Genomic DNA, 13,241 nt, shown 5'->3' with positions numbered 1-13,241 from the left:
GCCAGGACAACAGGAGCTGCTTGATTGGCCTCTGAGCGTACTGTCATGTGCACATTGCCATCACAATTGCAGTAATGTCAGCTATTAGCTACGTCACCTTCCCCTTGCCAAACAAACAAACTGCGCTCTAGGAATGTCACTGTAAACAGGTTGGCCAAGCTGCTTTATGGGGACTAAACTGTGACAGGGCCAAGGAGAAGCGTAGCTTTAAACAGCATTCCAGCCTCATTTGGCATGAGGAAAAAAGAGCAGCTTTTAGGTGATTTTTTTTTTTTTTTTTTTAAGGAGTCCCTTGTCAACAAGGGAAAAGAATTCTTTCTGATAAGGAATTCATTTGAACCAATTCTAGGTCTTGAATTTAAGTCTATAAAGGAAGGCAGGAAAGAATTAGAATTAGGTGACCAACTCTAAGTCTAAGAATTAAACTTACATGACTGTTTGAAGAGCATCTCTAAACTCCTTTTTTTGGCTTGGGTCATTCACTGAGCCCTGCACAGTCCTGACACTTCCATCAAAAGCTGAGGCACTGAAGCTGCAATATTTAAAGTCTTCTGCCTCAGATTTTCTAGCTGCTGTTGAGATAGTCTGTATATAAGAAAATTAAAATCTGTTTCTGCACAGAACATGGTTAAAGTCAGTAACAGTAACAAAAGCTCCTTACTACTCTTCTGTGTGAAGGCTTGTTCCTCCCAGGCTGGACCTATGTTAGATCATTTCATATTCCAGCTCTTGTTGTAAAGGTGAGCTCCTGACCCCAGCAGCTGGCTGAGCAGCAAAGGCATGGGCCTTCTTTCTATAGCATCAGAATTTCAGCTCCACATTTAGGAGTTATTTCTCAGACTAGAAAAGGCTAGATATGGTCTACTTTTTAGTGTTTTAGGATACAAAGCAGTAGTAGCAAATTTCTTTAGACCCAGTTCTGCTATAGGCTCATCAAGGAGTCCAGTTCATGTCTTGTAAGCTTAGCTGTATATTTATTTCCTTTACTGACAGAGTTGTATGTGAGGCAGAGATCTTCATGAGGGAAGGGAGGCTCTACAAAGGGACTTGGATAGATTGCATCCATGGCCAATGTTAATGGGATGAGCTTCAACAAGGCTGTGTCCAGCAGGAGCAGGGAGGGGATTGTCCCCTGGGACTCAGCTCTGGGGAGGCCACACCTTGAGTATTTGCCTGCGTGCGGCGGCGCGCGCGTGCCTGCGCCTGGAAGCGATCAGCACTGGGCTTGGAAAAGGTCCGTGACTGAGAAGTTATGAGGTTGTTTCCAGGTGGCCAGGATGCTCCATCGGATCCATGAAGAGTTCACCGCGCAGAAGAATGAACTCTGCGTCGCTGGGAGGCTCCACCAATGAGGGAGAAGAGCTGGAATGAACTGTGACCTGAGCCCGAGGGAGAGACTCTGCGGAAGGACGCCCAGATGGAGACTTGGACTTTGCCAGACATGTCATCTAAGGACTGTTTCTGATTTGATGATATGTTTTGGGTGCAGGAATTATGGGTATGAAATAAGGGGTGGAATGTGGCAGTTTGGGCTGGGTGCCCCCTGCCACTGCTACATGAGATACACCTCTGGTGTCCTGGGTGCCCACCCACAGGGGTGGACACAGGAAACGACGTATTTCTACCCATAAGTCCTGCACCCTATAAATCCATCTGCAGAGTCATTCTCTTTCTCTTTCTTCCCTCTCTGCCCCCGTGGGAGATGCGCTCTCTCTTATTGGGTAACGCTGGGGGAGTATCTCAGGCCCCTTAGGCCTGTCTAGGCCTGATGCCAGGAGGAGAATGGAGGGGGGGCAGTCTCAGACCTGGCCAGCCTGAGACTTGCCTAGCAGTGGGAGGGGGAAGAAAGAGCCCTGGGGGTTTGGGTAGACCTTCAGGTGGGAGGAGGGAAGGATTGGAAGCCTCTGGGAATTGTGTAAGGGACTCTGTATGCTTTGGGATGTTCTTTGCCACTATGCTTTGTAGTTTTTCTGTAGCTTCACCAATCGCTTTTCCATTTAAACTTTCCATCACTCTCCAATCTGTTTGTGTGTGTCATTCTTTTGTCCCTTTCGGGGCAAGAGAGGATCTGTCTGGCCTCAAACCAGCACAGTATTGTGTCCAGTTTTGGGCACCTCAATACAAGAGAGATGTGGAGGGGCTGGAGCCAGGGCAGAGGAGGGCAAGGAAGCTGGGAAGGGCCTGGAGAGTAAGTTATGAATAGTGACTGAAGGAGCTGGGGATGGTTAGTTTGAAACAGAGAAGGCTGAGGGGAGACCTTTGCTCTCTGCAACTCCCTGAAAGGACATTGTGGAGAGGTTGGTGCTAGTCTCTTCTCACAGGTAATTAGCAACAGAAGAAGAGGGAATGGTCTCAAGTTACCGATGGGTAGGTTTAGACTGGACAGTAGAAAGGATTTTTTTTTCCCAGCAAGAGTGGTCAGGCATTGGAATGTGCTGCCCAGGGAGGTGGTAGAATCCCCAAGCCTGGATGTGTTTAAAGGTGTTTTGGATGTGGTGCTTGGGGCTATGGTTTAGGGGTGAGCCTTGTAGAGTAGGGTTCTGGGTTGGACCTGGTGATCCTGAAGGTCTTTTCCAACCTGAGTGTTTCTGTGGTAGTTGTAACAAAATGCAGACAGTTCCCCATAATTTTCTTGCTAAACATGGTCGCTGTGTAACATGTATCTGTATATATTGGGCATATTATAAATCCATCTAACAATGCCTGACAGCTGCTCTTAACTCTTTAAGTCTGAGAGTTAATTCTCTACAATCAGAAGTAGCACCATTCTACTATGTTGAAGCTGCCTTATGTGCTGCATACTTGTTAACAGTAAACAGAGCCTCATTCATCTTCAAAACTGGATGGAAAGTTCCCTCTCTTGGAATTTAAGCATGACCACTATATAAAATATCAGATTTGTTTGGTAGAGGGAGGAGCTGATGCAGCTTCTTGAAAGGTAGAAGAAGTGTGTAGGGTTGCAGGGGGTTTTGTTTTGCTTTGTTTTCTTCTCCACAGAGAGTGTTTATATGGTCCCATTCTGGACACAGTCATTGCAGTTACAGGAGTGCTTTGATATCACCTGTCATTAGACAGGACTGGTCTGTTCCTTAAATATGTTACTAGCAAGAAGGGGGGGTGGGTGGTGGGTGGGGAATTACAGCAGCAGGTTGTGCAGATGTGGCATGGTTGTAAAGATACAATTACACTTGAAATAAAACTTCTCCCATGGAAGATGGATGTTGATCCTTTTGCATGTTGAAATTTATGTGCCTCTTCAGAGGCTCTGGAAAGATGTGCAAAATGATATAACTTGCTTCTTTCTTAGTCTTTTCCCTAAATGCTGTTCTCTTTGTTGAACCTACCTTTGAAACCTCACTTCTGCACCCAGAGAAATTCTCCTTTTGCTGCCCCCATGCATGTCCAGGTGTAAGTTGTTGTTCACCTCCTTTCCTAATCGGTAGGGGTCAGGACCAGTGCAGAACTGATACAGGAATAAAATGCAACATCCTTCAAATTGCTTTGTAAGGAAGTTGATCACACTGTGCCTTTGCTGCAAAAGCACCATCTTGTGTTTGCTGGTTTGTTTTTTTTTAATTGATGTTTTAGGTATAGGAACATCCTCCCTTGTGCCACTGTACTTCTTGTTTCCTCACTTACCTGAGAATCTGTTCTGGGATTAATTCCACCCTGGATAGTGTGGCCACATCTGCCATTGCATTTGTGGTACTGCAGTGAAGGAGAGCACGCCCTGTGCTTTTAGCTTCAGTGAGCTTTATCACTCAGCAGTTGTCACAGACTTTAATCATTTGTTGATGCAAATTCTTTTCAAATCATTCACTCCACGACAATAAGAAGGTTAACAGTAAGCAGCTGAACTTAACTGACAAACCTAAGGATGCAAATGTTTCCTGATGGAGACAGAGCTCTTTAGCCAAGGAGCAGTAACAATTAGTTTCCTAAATGTGTTTGAGGACCATCTCATATGACGAGGCTCTGCTATGCTTGGCCAGGTCTGCTTTGTACATCTATCAGCAGGTCTGTTTGGCCAAGGAAGGGAAAAATAGAAGAGTGGAAAACAGAAGAGTGGAGCTTCAAACAAGAGAAAAACAGCAACAGTAGAGAAACGACCAAAAGCCATTTTAATTCAGTGACAACCAAAGGAATGCTGAGATCCTATACTGGCATTTCCTATCAGATCCAAACTATCCCCCTTACAGCACTGGTCATAAATACTTTTTTCATTGCCTCAGTGATATTTTTACACATCTGGACTAAGTATGACCAGTCTTAGGTTTTGCTGTTCCAAAGCATGCTGATGCATTCACAGGAACAGATTGCACACAAGTTGGAAGGGAGAATGCTTCTGATCTCCTCCACATGTGGCAGGCTTTAAAATGTTTGTCAGGGTTTTAGAAAGTTTTGTGTTATACTAACTGGAAGACTTTTTATAGCTTGTTTTTTTTTGTTGTCTTTTTTTAATTTAATTTTATTATTTTAGCTCTTGTTATTTCTGGTCTTGCAGGAGTGCTGTCTTAATTAAAACATTCTGCCTTCTGAACCCTGTTGGCTAATTATATTTTCAAATTAAAAAAAATCAAATGGAATGAGAAAAGTCTGTTGGAAACTTTTTTTTAATGTTTTGAAGCTTGACTGGAGCAGTTTGCTTCTACAATTCCCTCTATACCAAAATGATTAAGGCTTTTTGTAGGGTTTTGAACTATGCATATTAAAAATACTTTTCTATTAAATATTAAATTATGAACCGTTACTGAAATAGAAGCTGCAATTTAAAGATGACTTGATGTGGTAATGTGGATATTTTGGTTTTAGATTGAAGTTTAGGGGAATCTGTCTTAATGAATAGCTGAGTTTTATTCATATTGTCTTTGAATTTTTTAATCTAGTTTCTTTGAATGCTTAATTACCATTGGAAGCATGGTACTAGCAGCACTGTAAGTGATAGATTACACTAAGCACAAATGTGGTCAGATTGCCCTTTTTTTGCAGGAGCACAGGATCACAGATATTAGGGGTTGGAAGGGACCTCAGGAGATCATCCAGTCCAACCCCCCTGCCAGAGCAGGACCATAGAATCCAGCACAGGTCACACAGGAACACAGCCAGATGGGTGCAGAAAGTCTCCAGAGAAGGAGACTCCACAACCTCTCTGGGCAGCCTGTTCCAGTGCTCTGGGAACCTCACAGTGCAGAAGTTCCTCCTCATGTTGAGGTGGAAGATTTATCTGGCCAGTTGTAGCAGGTAAAGAAGATGCCCCAGTCTGTTGTGGTTTTCCATTCTTATTTGCCTTGTGAGGAGATGCCTGTGCCAATGGGGATGGAGCAGATCATCCTGCAGTTTACACCTGGATTATTTCAAGGCACTCTTTTCAACCTCTTGTTACTGCTGGGAGTGGATTGCCTAGTGGTGTAGAGAAGGTGGAGGGGAAGAGGTCAGAGTAGGGAGGAGCTGGCCTTCTTCCAGCCTTCCTGCAGCTCTTTGTTTTACTTGAAGCAATATTTCCCTGGGCACCCAGGTGTGCCCCCATGTCTCATTGAGTTTCTTACCTGCTGGCTTTTCAGCTCTCTGTTACTCCTTCATGACTTTTCTAAAATAGGATGCACTAATGCCCTGGGGCATCCATGACAATGCAGTCCTCTGTCCAGAAATCCTTCCAAGTTACATCCTTAGTAAATCCTAACTGCCTCAGAGTCATGAGATGTGCTCTTAATCAAATCAGCTTCTCAGCAATGCTTACAAACCTGTGCTAGTGAGGTCAGGTAGTTCTTGGCACTGAAGCTGACTCTTCTTTTGCTGATGTGAAGTGCAGGCTGAGCAGATCAGCACCTTCCCACAAATACTGTAGGTGTAGTGCAGTTAGGTGACTCAAGAGGAGTACATTCAGGGGTGCACTAAGAGGAGTGTGTCCAGCAGATCCAGGGAAGTTCTCCTTGCCTTCTACTCTGCCCTGCTGAGACCTCACCTGCAATATTGTGTCCAGTTCTGGGTTCCCCAATTCAAAAGGGACAGGGATCTGCTGGAGAGAGTCCAAGGGAGGGCTACAAGGATGATTAAGGGACTGGAGCACTGCCTGGTGAGGAGAGGCTGAGAGCCCTGGGGCTCTCAGTTTGGAGAGGAGAAGACTGAGAGGGAATCTGATCAATGTCTATAAATATCTGAGGGCTGGGGGTCAAGAGGGAGGGGACAGGCTCTGCTCACTTGCACCCTGGCATAGGACAAGGGGCAAGGGATAGAAACTCCAGCACAGAAGGTTCCACCTCAACATGAGGAGGAACTTCTTCACTGGGAGGGTCCCAGAGCACTGGAACAGGCTGCCCAGAGAGGTTGTGGAGTCTCCTTCTCTGGAGACTTTCTGCACCCATCTGGATGTGTTTCTGTGTGACCTGTGCTGGATTCTATGATCCTGCTCTGGTGGAAGGGCTGGACTTGACAATCTCCAGAGGTCCCTTCCAACCCCTAACATCCTCTGAGCCTGTGATCCTATGACTTCCCTTGAAAACTGTTAGATGCTGGGTAGAAAAGCTGGGGGTTGTAGCCAAAATGCCTGGCAGACCCAGTGTGGATACAGAAATCAGAATTCTTTCAAAAGGTGTGGAAAAAAGGGCTGTTTGGTTTATTTAGACTATTAGCTTCATTTACCACTGCACAATCTTTAGTAAGCCTGGACTAAGTTGCTCAAGGAAAATGATCGGCATGTTCTATTAACATTTCACCTGTTAGAACAGGCAGTTTGTTTGCTAGATTTAATCTTCACTGTTTGATCTCATCTCTGATCATGCTGAAGAAACTCCCTGATTTTTTTGTTTTAATGCTGGCCCTTAAATTTCTTAGAGAAGTAGATCTAGACAAAACATAATTATCTCAGCAACTGGTCAGACTTTCATGGTAACTTCTATGACTATTTTAACTGACGATAGAGGTGGACTTTACCTACTCTTCAATACTTTTAACAGTGTAAACTTGTCTGGCTTTAAATGTCAGCGAACTGTTCAACCAGTGCGCTACAACTGCAAAGACAATACAGACTTTTCATCCTCTGAACAAAGTGTGGGGTTTTTTTTAGCACTAATCATGTTGCTAGGAAGTAATTGCTGTGCTGTGGTAGCAGCAATAAAAGTTTAACAGGAGTCACCCCAATGTAGTTTGTTCTGTGGAACTGTTGCTCTGTTTGTATTCTGGAACTGCATTTGATAACATGGTATTAAACATAGGATCACAGGATGTTAGGGTCAGAAGGGACCTTCAAAGATCATTGAGTCCAACCCTCCTGCCCTAGCAGGACCGTAGAATCCAGCAAAGGTCACACAGGAACACATCCAGATGGGTGCAGAAGGTCTCCAGAGAAGGAGACTCCACTACATCTCTGGCCGGCCTGTTCCAGGGTGCAACTGATCCTCACAGTGAAGAAGTTCCTCCTCATGCTGAGATGGAACCTCCTGTGTTGGAGTTTCTATCCATTGTCCCTTGTTCTATGCCAGGGTACAAGTGAGCAGAGCCTGTTCCCTCCTTCTTGACCCCCAGCCCACAGATATTTATAAACATTTATTAAATCTCCTCTGTCTTCTCTTCTCCAGGGTAGACACCCCCAGGGCTCTCTGCCTGTCTTCACCAGCCAGTGCTCCAGTCCCTTCATCATCCTCATAGCCCTCTGGTAGACTCTCTTGATCAGATCCTTGTCCCTCTTGAACTGGGAAGCCCAGAACTGGATGCAATATTGAGGGTGAGATCTCAGCAGGGCAGAGTAGAGGGGGAGGAGAACCTCCCTGGATCTGTTGGACACACTCCTCTTGATGTACTCCAAGACCCCATTGGCCCTCTTGGCCACAAGGGCACACTGCTGACCCTCATCTCAGCTTTCTAATTAATCCATGAGTGTAGACCTCTGAGTTGATGAACAGGCCCACTCAGCTTGTGGACTAGATGGGTGGCAGTCCTTCAGAGCAGCAGAGAGCTCCTGTGAGCAAGCTCATGTTTACCTTGCCATAGTTTGAGTGAAACCTGCCTGTTAGGAAGTCTGTGTACAGCATTTCTGGGAAGGCTTTGTTGTGTGCTACTGTAGTAGTGGTGCTCTAGGACAAGTTATCTGGCAAGAAGACAGACTGTGGTGGTGCTGGAGACCATGTGGGAAGGCATGGTATGTATAGGGTGGTCTTTAACATTGAGGTTACTCCTGAGAGATTATGATCTTGTCCAAAAAGGCTGTAAGTGACAGATGTTCATCTAGAACCAATACACTTTACAGGATGTAAGTATTGAGTTAGTCAGACATCAACAAACCCTTTATAAAATATCCTAAAATACAAGAGTGTCAAGTGGGGTTTAAAAAAAAAAAAGTCAGTATTGGATGTAAAGAGAAGTGGGAGGCAGATAGGGAAGGAGTCTGTAGAGCTAGAGAGAGAAATATCCAGGGAATAAATGTGCTCTAGAAAACGAGCAAGGTGACCACCAAGAGAAGCTATTGCAAAATCCAGCTAAAACAAAAAGTTGAGTGTGAAGATAAGGAAGGAACAAGCAGGTTTTGTGTTGGTATCTGAACTGAGATTAAAAATATTAGTTATAAACTCCTCTTTACTATAAAGGGGATTGGACTCGATGATCTCTGGAGGCCCCTTCCAACCTCTAATATTCTGTGGTTCTGTGATGAGATTATTTCAGCAGCAGATAAAATTATGAGTGAAGGAACAACACAGTTTGTAGATATTTCCTCCTTTTGACTTCATCTAATTGTGGACTTCTTCAATTGCAAGACTGAAAAGTAAGTCTGTCTTCACTGGAAAAGAGTCATTAATGGGAAATATTGATGACTCCTACTGCTGAGAAGTGATGCCATGGTACTGAGTGACTCAATCGTTAACTGGATCAGGTGGTGTGAATGATAAATCTTTATTAAAATCTCTGAAAGCTGCTTTTAATACTTTGGCAGGAAAGTTCTTTCTTTGTGTGCTTATGCAAGTAAAGTTACAATCCTGTGCTCTTTTTCTCTAAGCAAAGGCAAAGGTAGAAAGGAAATAACTTAATTAACTATGTAGGTAACCATTTTTTTGGGGTGGGGGTGGGGGAAGTAGTAAAATCCTGTTCTTATTTACTCACCTGTTGTTTCTGAGGTGAATACTGGAATCACCATTTGCAGACAAGGAGCGTGGGAGAAAAAACTGTTTGCCTTGGCTGGTGCTAGTGATGGATGTTCTGGGAAACTCTTGTGACTAGTGAGATAGGCAAGGCAGGATGCAAACCAGAGCTAACAAGTTAAATCTGACATTAGATGAATGGCATGTTCCTTGGGCACTTGGCAAATGCCAGGACAATTTGTCATTTCTGCTTTTTGGCACCTGTGATATTTACCAAATGCAATCTTTCAGCTGTGGGTTCACATCACACCTTAGGGCATGTTACCAGCCCAGCAGAGTGCACTCTGAACCACCCTTACAAAGCTTCTGATCTTTGCAGCCAGACAAGAAGGCAATACTCATATAAAGCCTTCCCTGTGATTTTTGGCTCACTGACTTGTTTCCCCCTGGCAAGTACAGGCTATAGATCTATGGATCTGTGGAGTAGGGTAAAAACTGCTTGCAGGGAAAATGAGGTTGCAGAACTGCAGCCCTGTCTCCTGCCCTCATGCTGTAAAGCCTCAATTTTTTTCCATTTACCCTCAGATTTGTGCACCTGATCCCCACTAATTTGTGCACTACACCTTGAGTGCTGTGTCCAGTTCTGGGCCCTTCAGTTTAAGAAAGATGTTGAGTTGCTTGAACATGTCCAGAGAAGGGCACCAAGGCTGGGGAGGGGTCTGGAGCACAGCCCTGTGAGGAGAGGCTGAGGGAGCTGGGGGTGTTTAGCCTGGAGAAGAGGAGGCTCAGGGCAGACCTCATTGCTGTCTACAACTGCCTGAAGGGAGGTTGCAGCCAGGTGGGGGTTGGTCTCTTCTCCCAGGCAAGCAGTGACAGAAGGAGAGGATAGAGTCTCAAGCTGCACCAGGGGAGGTTTGGGATGGATATTACGAAGAAATTCTTCCCAGACAGAGATTGCCCATTGGAATGGGCTGCCCAGGGAGTTGGTGGAGTCACTGTCCCTGGAAGTGTTTAAAACAAGACTGGATGAGGCACTCAGTACCACGGTTTAGTTGATTAGATGGTGTTGGGTGATAGGTTGAGACTTGATGATCTTGGAGGTCTTTTCCAACCTGGTTAATTCTGTGAGTCTGTGAAATCCAAAGGGAGGACATAACACTGAAGAGCTTGGGTTGTGAAGGAGGTCTGTAGCTTATCAGTGGGAGTTTGCCATGGTTAAAAGCCTCCAGACATGTAAACTTCTCAGCATGGATTTACTCCTTTTCCCTCTTGTGAGGTGTGTCTCCTTGCAGTAAGGAGATGCTCTTTTTAGCTCCTGGGTAGTTATACTGTACTTTGAATTGAGCGAAATCTGAGGTGCAGAACACAGATTTCTATATTAGCATGATCATCTTGAGATAATTGTCATAGAAACTCTGGAGGGAAAATGAAGTTATAGGTGAGCCAATTTTGCAGTAAGTGGTTTAAGGTGCCAGGGTGGCTAAAAAAACCAAACCAAAAAATGTGGCAAATGTCAAGCCTTTACCTAATACAGTCAGGACAGCAGGCTTCACTGAGTTGTGTCAACACAGCTATCTAGTCCTACTGAGATGCTCTAGGATGCTTCATGGTGTCCATTTGCTACTGCAGCAGGGAGTGGGCAGTATGTCTGCCTGCCTGTGTCAGATCTACCATCCCTAGGGGAAGTCTTAGCCCAAGAGCACTATGTTCTGTAAAGTGTTTGTGCAGCTGAGTCAAGACAATGTATATGCACTTCATGCTGACCACTTGTAGTATACTGCAAAACGTGTCATCTCTTGTCACTATTTCTATAAGATCCATCTGGAATCTATAATATGATGCAGATTTAGATAGGATGTTAGGAAGAAGCTCTTCACTATGAGGGTGGTGAAACACTTGAACAGGTTGTCCAGGGAGATGGTTGAGGCTCCTTCCCTGGAGATATTCAAGGTGAGGCTTGACAAGGCCCTGGGCAGCCTGATCTAGTTGGGGATGTCTCTGCTGACTGCAGGGAGATGAGACTGGATGAGCTTTGGAGAGGTCCCTTCCAGCCTGGACCATTCTATGCTTCTGTGCTATCATACTCTTACCAATTTACATTCCTGTCTGAAGAGCCAATTGCACAATTTGGCTGCAAGTGCCTGCGGTGGTGAGAATTCATATTTCTTATAATCTGCACACCTATGCTGTATAGTATCTAAAGGAGTCTTGCCTGCATGATTTGCTTCTCCAGGATGTGATTTGCTCCTCTTCTGTTTTCTTTCTTCCTTATTGTACCTGTTCCTTTTTTCCTTTTAAATAGAAAGATAGAGCTATCTCCTTTGTGATATATACATCACACTATCACAGTATATCGGAGGTTGGAGGGGACCTCAAGAGATCATCAGGTCCAACCTCCCTGCCAGAGCAGGATCACTTAGGGTAGTCTGCACAGGAATGCATCCAGGTGGGTTTGGAAAGTCTCCAGAGAAGGAGGCTCCACAACCTCACTGGGCAGCCTGTTCCAGTGCTCTGTCACCCTCCCTGTAAAGAAGTTTCTCCTCATGTTGAGGTGAAATCTTCTATGTTCTAGTTTGAACCCATTGTTCCTTGTCTTATCACTGTGAGCCACCAAAAAGAGCCTGGTCCCCTCCACTTGACACCCACCCCTCAGATATTTATAGACATTGATCAGATTCCCTCTCAGTCTTGTCTTCTCCAGACTAAACAGCCCCAGGGATTTCAGTCTCTCTTCATAGGGGAGATGCTCAAGTCTTCTAAGCATCCTCATAGATAGGTATCTCCTTTGTGTATGCTAATCAGACTCTGAATTAGGACTGCTATTTAAAATTAGAATTTTATAGATTCGGGTTTTTTTTTTCCTGAGTTTTTTAGTGTTTGAAATTTGAGAATTTGAAATCATAGCATCTCAAGAAACTTGTAGTGACTCAGTGTTACTGACAAGTTCTCAAATGGGTAGTTCTCCCAAGAGGGTTTTACCATCTCTGTGAAGCTTTGATGTAGGAGACACTAAGGAAGCTTGTGTTGGGCTGCAGCCCTTGCTTCAGGAAAGGCTACAGCCTGTAGTCTTGTGACCTGGCTAATTGGTATATGCCACTAAATGTTCTTTTCAGACGACTTCTTTCCTCTGTGTTTAGTGAACATTAGACCAAACATCAGTCTCTGAAGAAAGCTGTGATTGCAACAGTGCTGTACATTTGGCAACACTTGGAAATGCTGCAGTCATTTCCCTTTCCTCTGAGGTTGTAGGGTTCCTAAACATCCTCCTCTGCCTTGTAATGGGTGATAACCATCTCTGCTTACAACATTTGTTTAAATTAGTTGTCTGCAGTACCAAATACTGGATACTTCGTTGCTACACTTAGAGTGAGGCTGTCTGTAATTTATTTCTTAGGATTTAAAAGCAGAACAACTGTATGGAGGAAATATGAAAGTACAAAATCGAGAGAACTTGAGAGAAAAGCCTCTTAGCAGCTTAGTTTTTGAAGGCTTTTGATTACACAATGGAGAGACATTATATAGTTTCATTCACCACACCATCTGTGCAGAAAAGACGAGGCTGTGCTGTTCTTACAGTTTTGGTTTAGAATCACAGACTTGTTAGGGTTGGAAGGGACCTCAAGCTTCATCCAGTTCCAACCCCCCTGCCATGGGCAGGGATACCTCACACTAGATCAGGTTGCTCAGAGCCACATCCAGCCCAGCCTTAAAAACCTCCAGGGATGAGGGTTCTACCACCTCCCTCTCTTTTGACTGCCTCTAATTATAAGCAAATTTTTATTTTGTTTGTTTTTTTTTTTTTTTACCAATTATGAAATCTGCATTATCCTGCATTTATCATCACCTAGACACCAAAAATGGGTGTAGAACTCATGTACAAAAAGCAGTATAGCAATAGAGTATAAATTTCATCCCTTTTTATCAAGAAAGTAGGCCAAACTGACTGATTTGTCATCTCTTTCTAAAACAAAACAAACAACAACCAAGAAACCCCAAACCAAAAAGCCTCCAGACCATCTGTCCAGGATAAGTTGTGGGGTTTTTCTGGGTTTGGTTTTGTTTTGTTTTGTTTTGTTTTATTTCCAGGGAACCTCAATAGGTCATCAGTTTCCAAGGTGCTGGATGCAACTAATTGCTGTAGTGGCTATATAAGGCTGTATTTTTCTTCTCCCT

This window comes from Indicator indicator, chromosome 10, assembly GCF_027791375.1.
Source record: "Indicator indicator isolate 239-I01 chromosome 10, UM_Iind_1.1, whole genome shotgun sequence".
Lineage (NCBI taxonomy): Eukaryota > Metazoa > Chordata > Aves > Piciformes > Indicatoridae > Indicator > Indicator indicator.
Note: the sequence above shows the minus strand (reverse complement) of the source record.